This window comes from Calliopsis andreniformis, unplaced genomic scaffold (assembly GCF_051401765.1).
Source record: "Calliopsis andreniformis isolate RMS-2024a unplaced genomic scaffold, iyCalAndr_principal scaffold0001, whole genome shotgun sequence".
NCBI lineage: Eukaryota > Metazoa > Arthropoda > Insecta > Hymenoptera > Andrenidae > Calliopsis > Calliopsis andreniformis.
Window position 1 is genome coordinate 10,739,629 of NW_027480422.1, and position 12,966 is coordinate 10,752,594.

The following is a 12,966-nucleotide window of genomic DNA, read 5'->3' on the forward strand; positions in this document are numbered from 1 at the left end:
TAGTTAGGGCCTATGAAGTCAACGCCAGAAGCATAAAATACAAAATAAATACAATAGTTTTTCCATCGTTTAAAACGAATAATTGCTCGAGTGTGAAAGGTATGGTCATTTGTACGCTCCGGGCAACCTAGGCTTCACACTAGGGCGTTGCTCCACCAGATCGAATAGTTAGGGCCTTACAAGTCAGCGACCGAAGCATAAAATACAGTAAAGATGCAACAGTTTTTCCATCGTAAAACATGAATAATTGCAACCAGTGTGAAGGTAATGGTCTTTTCTACGTGCCGGGAAACCTAAGCTTCACTCTAGGGCGGTGCTCTACCAGATCAAATAGGTAGGGCCAAATTAGTCAACGCCAGAATCATAAAATACAATATAAATACTACAGCTATTCCATTGTGAATAATGTATATTTGCAATCAGTGTGAAAGTAATGGTCATTTCTACGTTCCGGGCAACCTAGTTTTCACTCTAGGGCGTTGCTCCAAGAGATCGAATAGCTAGGGACTTAGAAGTCAACGCCATAACTATAAAAAACAATACAAATGCAACAGGTTTTCCATTGTATAAAATGATTAATTGCAAACAGTGTGGAAGTAATGGTCATTTCTACGTTCCGGACAACCTAGACTTCACCATAGGGCGTTGCTCCACCAGGTCGAATAGTTAGGGCCCAAGAAGGCAATGCCAGAAGCATAAAATACGATATATGTACAACAGTTTTTCCATCGCATAAAATGAGTAATTGCAACCAGTGTGAAAGTGAATGTCATTTCTGCATTCCGGGCAACCTAGGCTTCACTCTAGGGCGTTGCTCCTCCAGATAGAATAGCTAGGGCACAGGAAGTCAATCCAGAAGCATAAAATACAATATAAATACAACAGTTTTTCCCTTGTATAACAGGAATAATTGCTACCAGTGTGAAAGGTATGGTCATTTCTACGTTCCGCGCAACCTAAGCTTCACTCTAGGGCGTTGATCCACCTCATCGAATAGCTCCGGCCTTAGAAGTCAACGCCAGAAGCATAAGATACAATATAAATACAACAGTTTTTGAATCGTATAACAGGAATAATTGCAAACAGTGTGAAAGACATGGTCATTTCTACGTTCCGGGCAACCTAGGCTTTACTCTAGGGCGTTGCTCCACCACTTCGAATAGCTACGGCCTTAGGAGTCAACGCCAGCGGCATAAAATACAAAATAAAAACAACAGTTTTTCAATCGTATAACAAGAATAATTGCAACCAGTGTGAAAGTGATGGTCATTTCTACATTCCGGGCAACCTAGGCTACACTCTAGGGCGTTGCTCCACCAGATCGAATGGTTAGGGCCTAAGAAGTCAACGCCAGAAGCATAAAATACAATATAAATACAGCAGTTTTTCCCTTGTATAACAGAAATAATTGCTACCAGTGTGAAAGCTATGGTCATTTCTACGTTCCGAGCAACCTAGGTTTCGCTCTATGGCGTAACTCCACCACATCGAATAGTTAGGGCCTTAGAAGTCAATGCCAGAAGCATAAATACATTATAAATACAACAGTTTTTCCATCGTATAAAACGAATAATTGCATCCAGTGTGCAAGTAATGGTCATTTCTACGATCCGGTCGACCTAGGCATCACTCTAGGGCGTTGTTCCACCAGATCGAATAGTTAGGGCCTAACAAGTCAACGCCAGAAGCTTAAAATACAATAGAAATACAACAGTTTTACCATCGTGTAACAGGAATAATTGCAACCAGTGTGAAAGATATGGTCAATTCTACGTTCCGTGCAACCTAGGCTTCACTCTAGGCCGTTGCTCCACCACATCGAATAGCTACGGCCTTAGGAGTCAATGCCAGAGGCATAAAATACAAAATAAATACAACAGTCTATGCATCGTATAAAACGAAGAATTGCAACCAGTATGAATGTTATGGTCATTTCTACGTTCCGCGAAACCTAGGCTTCACTCTAGGGCGTTGCTCCACCAGATCGAATAGTTAGGGCCATAGAAGTCAACGCCCGAAGCATAAAATACAAAATAAATAGAACAGTTTTTCCATTGTATAAAACGAATAATTGAAACCAGTGTGAAAGTTATGGTCATTTCTACGTTCCGGGCAACCTAGGCTTCACTACAGGGCGGTGCTCCACCAGATCAAATAGTTAGGGCCTAAGAAGTCAACGCCAGAAGCATAAAATACAATATAAATACAACAGCTTTTCCATCGTATATAATGTACATTTGCAAACAGTGTGAAAGTAACGGTCATTTCTACATCCGGGCATCCTAGACTTAACACTGAGGCATTGCTCCACCAGATCGAATACATAGGGCCTTAGTAGTCAACGCCAGAAGCATAAAGTACATTAAAAATCCAACAGTTTGTCCATCGTATAACAGGAATAATTGCCACCAGTGTGAAAGTGATGGTCATTTCTGCATTCCGGGCAACCTAGGCTTCACTCTAGGGCGTTGCTCCTCCAGTTAGAATAGTTAGGGCGCAGGAAGTCAACGCCAGAAGCATAAAATACAATATAAATACAACAGTTTTTCCCTTGTATAACAGGAATAATTGCAACCAGTGTGAAAGGTATGGTCATTTCTACGTTCCGGGCAACCTAGGCTTCACTCTAGGGTGTTGCTCCACCACATCGAATAGCTGCGGCCTTAGAAGTCAACGCCAGAAGCATAAAATACAATATAAATACAGCAGTTTTTCAATCGTATAACAGGAATAATTGCAAACAGTGTGAAAAATATGGCCATTTCTACGTTGCGGGCATCCTAGGCTTCGCTCTAGGGCATTGCTCCACCACATCGAATTGCTACGGCCTTAGAAGTCAACGCCATAACTATAAAAAACAATATAGATACAACAGTTTTTCCATTGTATAAAATGAATAATTGCAAACAGTGTAGATGTAATGGTCATTTCTACTTTCCGGGCAACCTAGGCTTCACTCTAGGGCGTTTCTCCACCACGCCGAATAGCTACGCCCTTAGAAGTCAACGCCTGAAGCATAAAATATAATATAAGTACAACAGTTTTTCCATCGTATAACAGGAATAATTGCGACCAGTGTGAAAGACATGGTCATTTCAACGTTCCGGGCAACCTAGGCTTCACTCTAGGGCGTTGCTCTACCACATCGAATAGCTACGGCCTTAGGAGTCAACGCCAGAGGCATAAAATACAAAATAAATACAACAGTTTTTCCATCGTATAACAAGAATAATTGCAACCAGTGTGAAAGTGATGGTCATTTCTACATTCCGGGCAACCTAGGGTACACTCTAGGGCGTTGCTCAACCACAACGAATAGCTACGGCCCTAGAACACAACGCCATAACTGTACAATACAATATAAATACAACAGTCTTTCCATCGTATAAAACGAGTAATTGCAACCAGTCTGATAGTTATGGTCATTTCTACGTTCCGGGCAATCTAGGCTTCACTCTAGGGCGTTGCTCAACCACATCGAATAGTTAGGGCCTTAGAAGTCAATGCCAGAAGCATAAAATACAACATAAATAAAACAGTGTTTCCACTGTATAATATGAATAATTGCAATCAGTGTGGAAGTAATGGTCATTTCTACGTTCCGGGCAACCTAGTCTTCACACTAGGGCGTTGGTCCACCAGATCCAATAGTTAGGGCCTAAGAAGTCAACGCCTGGAGCACCAAATTCAAAATAAATACAACAGATTTTCCATCGTATAAAACGAATAATTGCAACCAGTGTGCAAGTAATGGTCATTTCTACTATGCGGGCAACCTAGGCATCACCCTAGGGCGTTGTTCCACCAGAGCGAATGGTTAGGGCCTAAGAAGTCAACGCCTGAAGCATAAAATACAATATAAATACAACAGTTTTTCCATCGTATAAAACGAATAATTGAAACCAGTGTGAAAGTTATGGTCATTTCTACGTTCCGCGCAACCTAGGCTTCACCCTAGGGCGTTGCTCCACCTGATCGAATAGTTAGGGCCTAAGAAGTCAACTACTGAAGCAGAAAATACGATGTATGTACAACAGTTTTACCATCGTATAAAATGAATAATCGCAAACAGTGTGAAAGTGATGGTCATTTCAACGTTCCGGGCGACCAAGGCTTCACTCTGGGACGCTGCTCGATCAGATCGAATAGTTAGGGCCTATGAAGTCAACGCCAGAAGCATAAAATACAAAATAAATACAATAGTTTTTCCATCGTTTAAAACGAATAATTGCTCGAGTGTGAAAGGTATGGTCATTTGTACGTTCCGGGCAACCTAGGCTTCACACTAGGGCGTTGCTCCACCAGATCGAATAGTTAGGGCCTTACAAGTCAGCGACCGAAGCATAAAATACAGTAAAGATGCAACAGTTTTTCCATCGTAAAACATGAATAATTGCAACCAGTGTGAAGGTAATGGTCTTTTCTACGTGCCGGGAAACCTAAGCTTCACTCTAGGGAGGTGCTCTACCAGATCAAATAGGTAGGGCCAAATTAGTCAACGCCAGAATCATAAAATACAATATAAATACTACAGCTATTCCATCGTGAATAATGTATATTTGCAATCAGTGTGAAAGTAATGGTCATTTCTACGTTCCGGGCAACCTAGTTTTCACTCTAGGGCGTTGATCCACGAGATCGAATTGCTAGGGACTTAGAAGTCAACGCCATAACTATAAAAAACAATACAAATGCAAGAGTTTTTCCATTGTATAAAATGATTAATTGCAAACAGTGTGGAAGTAATGGTCATTTCTACGTTCCGGACAACCTAGACTTCACCATAGGGCGTTGCTCCACCAGGTCGAATAGTTAGGGCCTAAGAAGGCAATGCCAGAAGCATAAAATACGATATATGTACAACAGCTTTTCCATCGCATAAAATGAGTAATTGCAACCAGTGTGAAAGTAACGGCCATTTCTACGTTCCGGGAATCCTAGACTTAACACTGAGACATTGCACCACCAGATCGAATACATAGGGCCTTAGAAGTCAACGCCAGAAGCATAAAGTCCATTAAAAATCCAACAGTTTGTCCATCGTATAACAGGAATAATTGCCACCAGTGTGAATGTGAATGTCCTTTCTGCATTCCGGGCAACCAAGGCTTCACTCTAGGGCGTTGCTCCTCCAGATAGAATAGCTAGGGCACAGGAAGTCAATCCAGAAGCATAAAATACAATATAAATACAACAGTTTTTCCCTTGTATAACAGGAATAATTGCTACCAGTGTGAAAGGTATGGTCATTTCTACGTTCCGCGCAACCTAAGCTTCACTCTAGGGCGTTGCTCCACCTCATCGAATAGCTCCGGCCTTAGAAGTCAACGCCAGAAGCATAAATACAATATAAATACAACAGTTTTTGAATCTTATAACAGGAATAATTGCAAACAGTGTGAAAGACATGGTCATTTCTACGTTCCGGGCAACCTAGGCTTTACTCTAGGGCGTTGCTCCACCACTTCGAATAGCTACGGCCTTAGGAGTCAACGCCAGCGGCATAAAATACAAAATAAAAACAACAGTTTTTCCATCGTATAACAAGAATAATTGCAACCAGTGTGAAAGTGATGGTCATTTCTACATTCCGGCAACCTAGGCTACACTCTAGGGCGTTGCTCCACCAGATCGAATAGTTAGGGCCTAAGAAGTCAACGCCAGAAGCATAAAATACAATATAAATACAGCAGTTTTTCCCTTGTATAACAGAAATAATTGCAACCAGTGTGAAAGCTATGGTCATTTCTACGTTCCGAGCAACCTAGGTTTCGCTCTATGGCGTAACTCCACCACATCGAATAGTTAGGGCCTTAGAAGTCAATGCCAGAAGCATAAATACATTATAAATACAAAAGTTTTTCCATTGTATAAAATGAATAATTGCAAACAGTGAGGAAGTAATGGTCATTTCTACGTTCCGTGCAACCTAGGCTTCACTCTAGGGCGTTTCTCCTCCACGCCGAATAGCTACGCCCTTAGAAGTCCACGCCTGAAGCATAAAATATAATATAAGTACAACAGTTTTTCCATCGTATAACAGGAATAATTGCAACCAGTGTGAAAGACATGGTCATTTCAACGTTCCGGGCAACCTAGGCTTCACTCTAGGGCGTTGCAGCACCACATCGAATAGCTACGGCCTTAGGAGTCAACGCCAGAGGCATAAAATACAAAATAAATACAACAGTTTTTCCATCGTATAACAAGAATAATTGCAACCAGTGTGAAAGTGATGGTCATTTCTACATTCCGGGCAACCTAGGGTACACTCTAGGGCGTTGCTCAACCACAACGAATAGCTAAGGACCTAGAACACAACGCCATAACTGTACAATACAATATAAATACAACAGTCTTTCCATCGTATAAAACGAGTAATTGCAACCAGTCTGATAGTTATGGTCATTTCCACGTTCCGGGCAACCTAGGCTTCACCCTAGGGCGCTGCTCCACCAGATCCAATAGCTAGGGCCTAAGAAGTCAACGCCAGGAGCACCAAATACAAAATAAATACGACAGTTTTTCCATCGTATAAAACGAATAATTGCAACCAGTATGAAAGCTATGGTCATTTCTACGTTCCGGGCAATCTAGGCTTCACTCTAGGGCGTTGCTCAACCACATCGAATAGTTAGGGCCTTAGAAGTCAATGCCAGAAGCATAAAATACAACATAAATAAAACAGTGTTTCCACTGTATAATATGAATAATTGCAATCAGTGTGGAAGTAATGGTCATTTCTACGTTCCGGGCAACCTAGGCTTCACACTAGGGCGTTGGTCCACCAGATCCAATAGTTAGGGCCTAAGAAGTCAACGCCTGGAGCACCAAATTCAAAATAAATACAACAGATTTTCCATCGTATAAAACGAATAATTGCAACCAGTGTGCAAGTAATGGTCATTTCTACTATGCGGGCAACCTAGGCATCACCCTAGGGCGTTGTTCCACCAGAGCGAATGGTTAGGGCCTAAGAAGTCAACGCCTGAAGCATAAAATACAATATAAATACAGCAGTTTTTCAATCGTATAACAGGAATAATTGCAAACAGTGTGAAAAATATGGCCATTTCTACGTTGCGGGCATCCTAGGCTTCGCTCTAGGGCATTGCTCCACCACATCGAATTGCTACGGCCTTAGAAGTCAACGCCATAACTATAAAAAACAATATAGATACAACAGTTTTTCCATTGTATAAAATGAATAATTGCAAACAGTGTAGATGTAATGGTCATTTCTACTTTCCGGGCAACCTAGGCTTCACTCTAGGGCGTTTCTCCACCACGCCGAATAGCTACGCCCTTAGAAGTCAACGCCTGAAGCATAAAATATAATATAAGTACAACAGTTTTTCCATCGTATAACAGGAATAATTGCGACCAGTGTGAAAGACATGGTCATTTCAACGTTCCGGGCAACCTAGGCTTCACTCTAGGGCGTTGCTCTACCACATCGAATAGCTACGGCCTTAGGAGTCAACGCCAGAGGCATAAAATACAAAATAAATACAACAGTTTTTCCATCGTATAACAAGAATAATTGCAACCAGTGTGAAAGTGATGGTCATTTCTACATTCCGGGCAACCTAGGGTACACTCTAGGGCGTTGCTCAACCACAACGAATAGCTACGGCCCTAGAACACAACGCCATAACTGTACAATACAATATAAATACAACAGTCTTTCCATCGTATAAAACGAGTAATTGCAACCAGTCTGATAGTTATGGTCATTTCTACGTTCCGGGCAATCTAGGCTTCACTCTAGGGCGTTGCTCAACCACATCGAATAGTTAGGGCCTTAGAAGTCAATGCCAGAAGCATAAAATACAACATAAATAAAACAGTGTTTCCACTGTATAATATGAATAATTGCAATCAGTGTGGAAGTAATGGTCATTTCTACGTTCCGGGCAACCTAGTCTTCACACTAGGGCGTTGGTCCACCAGATCCAATAGTTAGGGCCTAAGAAGTCAACGCCTGGAGCACCAAATTCAAAATAAATACAACAGATTTTCCATCGTATAAAACGAATAATTGCAACCAGTGTGCAAGTAATGGTCATTTCTACTATGCGGGCAACCTAGGCATCACCCTAGGGCGTTGTTCCACCAGAGCGAATGGTTAGGGCCTAAGAAGTCAACGCCTGAAGCATAAAATACAATATAAATACAACAGTTTTTCCATCGTATAAAACGAATAATTGAAACCAGTGTGAAAGTTATGGTCATTTCTACGTTCCGCGCAACCTAGGCTTCACCCTAGGGCGTTGCTCCACCTGATCGAATAGTTAGGGCCTAAGAAGTCAACTACTGAAGCAGAAAATACGATGTATGTACAACAGTTTTACCATCGTATAAAATGAATAATCGCAAACAGTGTGAAAGTGATGGTCATTTCAACGTTCCGGGCGACCAAGGCTTCACTCTGGGACGCTGCTCGATCAGATCGAATAGTTAGGGCCTATGAAGTCAACGCCAGAAGCATAAAATACAAAATAAATACAATAGTTTTTCCATCGTTTAAAACGAATAATTGCTCGAGTGTGAAAGGTATGGTCATTTGTACGTTCCGGGCAACCTAGGCTTCACACTAGGGCGTTGCTCCACCAGATCGAATAGTTAGGGCCTTACAAGTCAGCGACCGAAGCATAAAATACAGTAAAGATGCAACAGTTTTTCCATCGTAAAACATGAATAATTGCAACCAGTGTGAAGGTAATGGTCTTTTCTACGTGCCGGGAAACCTAAGCTTCACTCTAGGGAGGTGCTCTACCAGATCAAATAGGTAGGGCCAAATTAGTCAACGCCAGAATCATAAAATACAATATAAATACTACAGCTATTCCATCGTGAATAATGTATATTTGCAATCAGTGTGAAAGTAATGGTCATTTCTACGTTCCGGGCAACCTAGTTTTCACTCTAGGGCGTTGATCCACGAGATCGAATTGCTAGGGACTTAGAAGTCAACGCCATAACTATAAAAAACAATACAAATGCAAGAGTTTTTCCATTGTATAAAATGATTAATTGCAAACAGTGTGGAAGTAATGGTCATTTCTACGTTCCGGACAACCTAGACTTCACCATAGGGCGTTGCTCCACCAGGTCGAATAGTTAGGGCCTAAGAAGGCAATGCCAGAAGCATAAAATACGATATATGTACAACAGCTTTTCCATCGCATAAAATGAGTAATTGCAACCAGTGTGAAAGTAACGGCCATTTCTACGTTCCGGGAATCCTAGACTTAACACTGAGACATTGCACCACCAGATCGAATACATAGGGCCTTAGAAGTCAACGCCAGAAGCATAAAGTCCATTAAAAATCCAACAGTTTGTCCATCGTATAACAGGAATAATTGCCACCAGTGTGAATGTGAATGTCCTTTCTGCATTCCGGGCAACCAAGGCTTCACTCTAGGGCGTTGCTCCTCCAGATAGAATAGCTAGGGCACAGGAAGTCAATCCAGAAGCATAAAATACAATATAAATACAACAGTTTTTCCCTTGTATAACAGGAATAATTGCTACCAGTGTGAAAGGTATGGTCATTTCTACGTTCCGCGCAACCTAAGCTTCACTCTAGGGCGTTGCTCCACCTCATCGAATAGCTCCGGCCTTAGAAGTCAACGCCAGAAGCATAAATACAATATAAATACAACAGTTTTTGAATCTTATAACAGGAATAATTGCAAACAGTGTGAAAGACATGGTCATTTCTACGTTCCGGGCAACCTAGGCTTTACTCTAGGGCGTTGCTCCACCACTTCGAATAGCTACGGCCTTAGGAGTCAACGCCAGCGGCATAAAATACAAAATAAAAACAACAGTTTTTCCATCGTATAACAAGAATAATTGCAACCAGTGTGAAAGTGATGGTCATTTCTACATTCCGGCAACCTAGGCTACACTCTAGGGCGTTGCTCCACCAGATCGAATAGTTAGGGCCTAAGAAGTCAACGCCAGAAGCATAAAATACAATATAAATACAGCAGTTTTTCCCTTGTATAACAGAAATAATTGCAACCAGTGTGAAAGCTATGGTCATTTCTACGTTCCGAGCAACCTAGGTTTCGCTCTATGGCGTAACTCCACCACATCGAATAGTTAGGGCCTTAGAAGTCAATGCCAGAAGCATAAATACATTATAAATACAAAAGTTTTTCCATTGTATAAAATGAATAATTGCAAACAGTGAGGAAGTAATGGTCATTTCTACGTTCCGTGCAACCTAGGCTTCACTCTAGGGCGTTTCTCCTCCACGCCGAATAGCTACGCCCTTAGAAGTCCACGCCTGAAGCATAAAATATAATATAAGTACAACAGTTTTTCCATCGTATAACAGGAATAATTGCAACCAGTGTGAAAGACATGGTCATTTCAACGTTCCGGGCAACCTAGGCTTAACTTTAGGGCAGGTTCCACCAGATCGAGTAGTTAGGGACTTTGAATTCAACGCCAGAAGAATAAAATACAACGTAAGTACAACAGTTTTTCCATCGTATAACAAGAATAATTGCAACCAGTGTGAAAGTGATGGTCATTTCTACATTCCGGGCAACCTAGGGTACACTCTAGGGCGTTGCTCAACCACAACGAATAGCTAAGGACCTAGAACACAACGCCATAACTGTACAATACAATATAAATACAACAGTCTTTCCATCGTATAAAACGAGTAATTGCAACCAGTCTGATAGTTATGGTCATTTCCACGTTCCGGGCAACCTAGGCTTCACCCTAGGGCGCTGCTCCACCAGATCCAATAGCTAGGGCCTAAGAAGTCAACGCCAGGAGCACCAAATACAAAATAAATACGACAGTTTTTCCATCGTATAAAACGAATAATTGCAACCAGTATGAAAGCTATGGTCATTTCTACGTTCCGGGCAATCTAGGCTTCACTCTAGGGCGTTGCTCAACCACATCGAATAGTTAGGGCCTTAGAAGTCAATGCCAGAAGCATAAAATACAACATAAATAAAACAGTGTTTCCACTGTATAATATGAATAATTGCAATCAGTGTGGAAGTAATGGTCATTTCTACGTTCCGGGCAACCTAGGCTTCACACTAGGGCGTTGGTCCACCAGATCCAATAGTTAGGGCCTAAGAAGTCAACGCCTGGAGCACCAAATTCAAAATAAATACAACAGATTTTCCATCGTATAAAACGAATAATTGCAACCAGTGTGCAAGTAATGGTCATTTCTACTATGCGGGCAACCTAGGCATCACCCTAGGGCGTTGTTCCACCAGAGCGAATGGTTAGGGCCTAAGAAGTCAACGCCTGAAGCATAAAATACAATATAAATACAACAGTTTTTCCATCGTATAAAACGAATAATTGAAACCAGTGTGAAAGTTATGGTCATTTCTACGTTCCGCGCAACCTAGGCTTCACCCTAGGGCGTTGCTCCACCTGATCGAATAGTTAGGGCCTAAGAAGTCAACGACTGAAGCAGAAAATACGATGTATGTACAACAGTTTTACCATCGTATAAAATGAATAATCGCAAACAGTGTGAAAGTGATGGTCATTTCAACGTTCCGGGCGACCGAGGCTTCACTCTGGGACGCTGCTCGATCAAATCGAATAGTTAGGGCCTATGAAGTCAACGCCAGAAGCATAAAATACAAAATAAATACAATAGTTTTTCCATCGTTTAAAACGAATAATTGCTCGAGTGTGAAAGGTATGGTCATTTGTACGCTCCGGGCAACCTAGGCTTCACACTAGGGCGTTGCTCCACCAGATCGAATAGTTAGGGCCTTACAAGTCAGCGACCGAAGCATAAAATACAGTAAAGATGCAACAGTTTTTCCATCGTAAAACATGAATAATTGCAACCAGTGTGAAGGTAATGGTCTTTTCTACGTGCCGGGAAACCTAAGCTTCACTCTAGGGCGGTGCTCTACCAGATCAAATAGGTAGGGCCAAATTAGTCAACGCCAGAATCATAAAATACAATATAAATACTACAGCTATTCCATTGTGAATAATGTATATTTGCAATCAGTGTGAAAGTAATGGTCATTTCTACGTTCCGGGCAACCTAGTTTTCACTCTAGGGCGTTGCTCCAAGAGATCGAATAGCTAGGGACTTAGAAGTCAACGCCATAACTATAAAAAACAATACTAATGCAACAGGTTTTCCATTGTATAAAATGATTAATTGCAAACAGTGTGGAAGTAATGGTCATTTCTACGTTCCGGACAACCTAGACTTCACCATAGGGCGTTGCTCCACCAGGTCGAATAGTTAGGGCCTAAGAAGGCAATGCCAGAAGCATAAAATACGATATATGTACAACAGTTTTTCCATCGCATAAAATGAGTAATTGCAACCAGTGTGAAAGTGAATGTCATTTCTGCATTCCGGGCAACCTAGGCTTCACTCTAGGGCGTTGCTCCTCCAGATAGAATAGCTAGGGCACAGGAAGTCAATCCAGAAGCATAAAATACAATATAAATACAACAGTTTTTCCCTTGTATAACAGGAATAATTGCTACCAGTGTGAAAGGTATGGTCATTTCTACGTTCCGCGCAACCTAAGCTTCACTCTAGGGCGTTGATCCACCTCATCGAATAGCTCCGGCCTTAGAAGTCAACGCCAGAAGCATAAAATACAATATAAATACAACAGTTTTTGAATCGTATAACAGGAATAATTGCAAACAGTGTGAAAGACATGGTCATTTCTACGTTCCGGGCAACCTAGGCTTTACTCTAGGCCGTTGCTCCACCACTTCGAATAGCTACGGCCTTAGGAGTCAACGCCAGCGGCATAAAATACAAAATAAAAACAACAGTTTTTCCATCGTATAACAAGAATAATTGCAACCAGTGTGAAAGTGATGGTCATTTCTACATTCCGGGCAACCTAGGCTACACTCTAGGGCGTTGCTCCACCAGATCGAATAGTTAGGGCCTAAGAAGTCAACGCCAGAAGCATA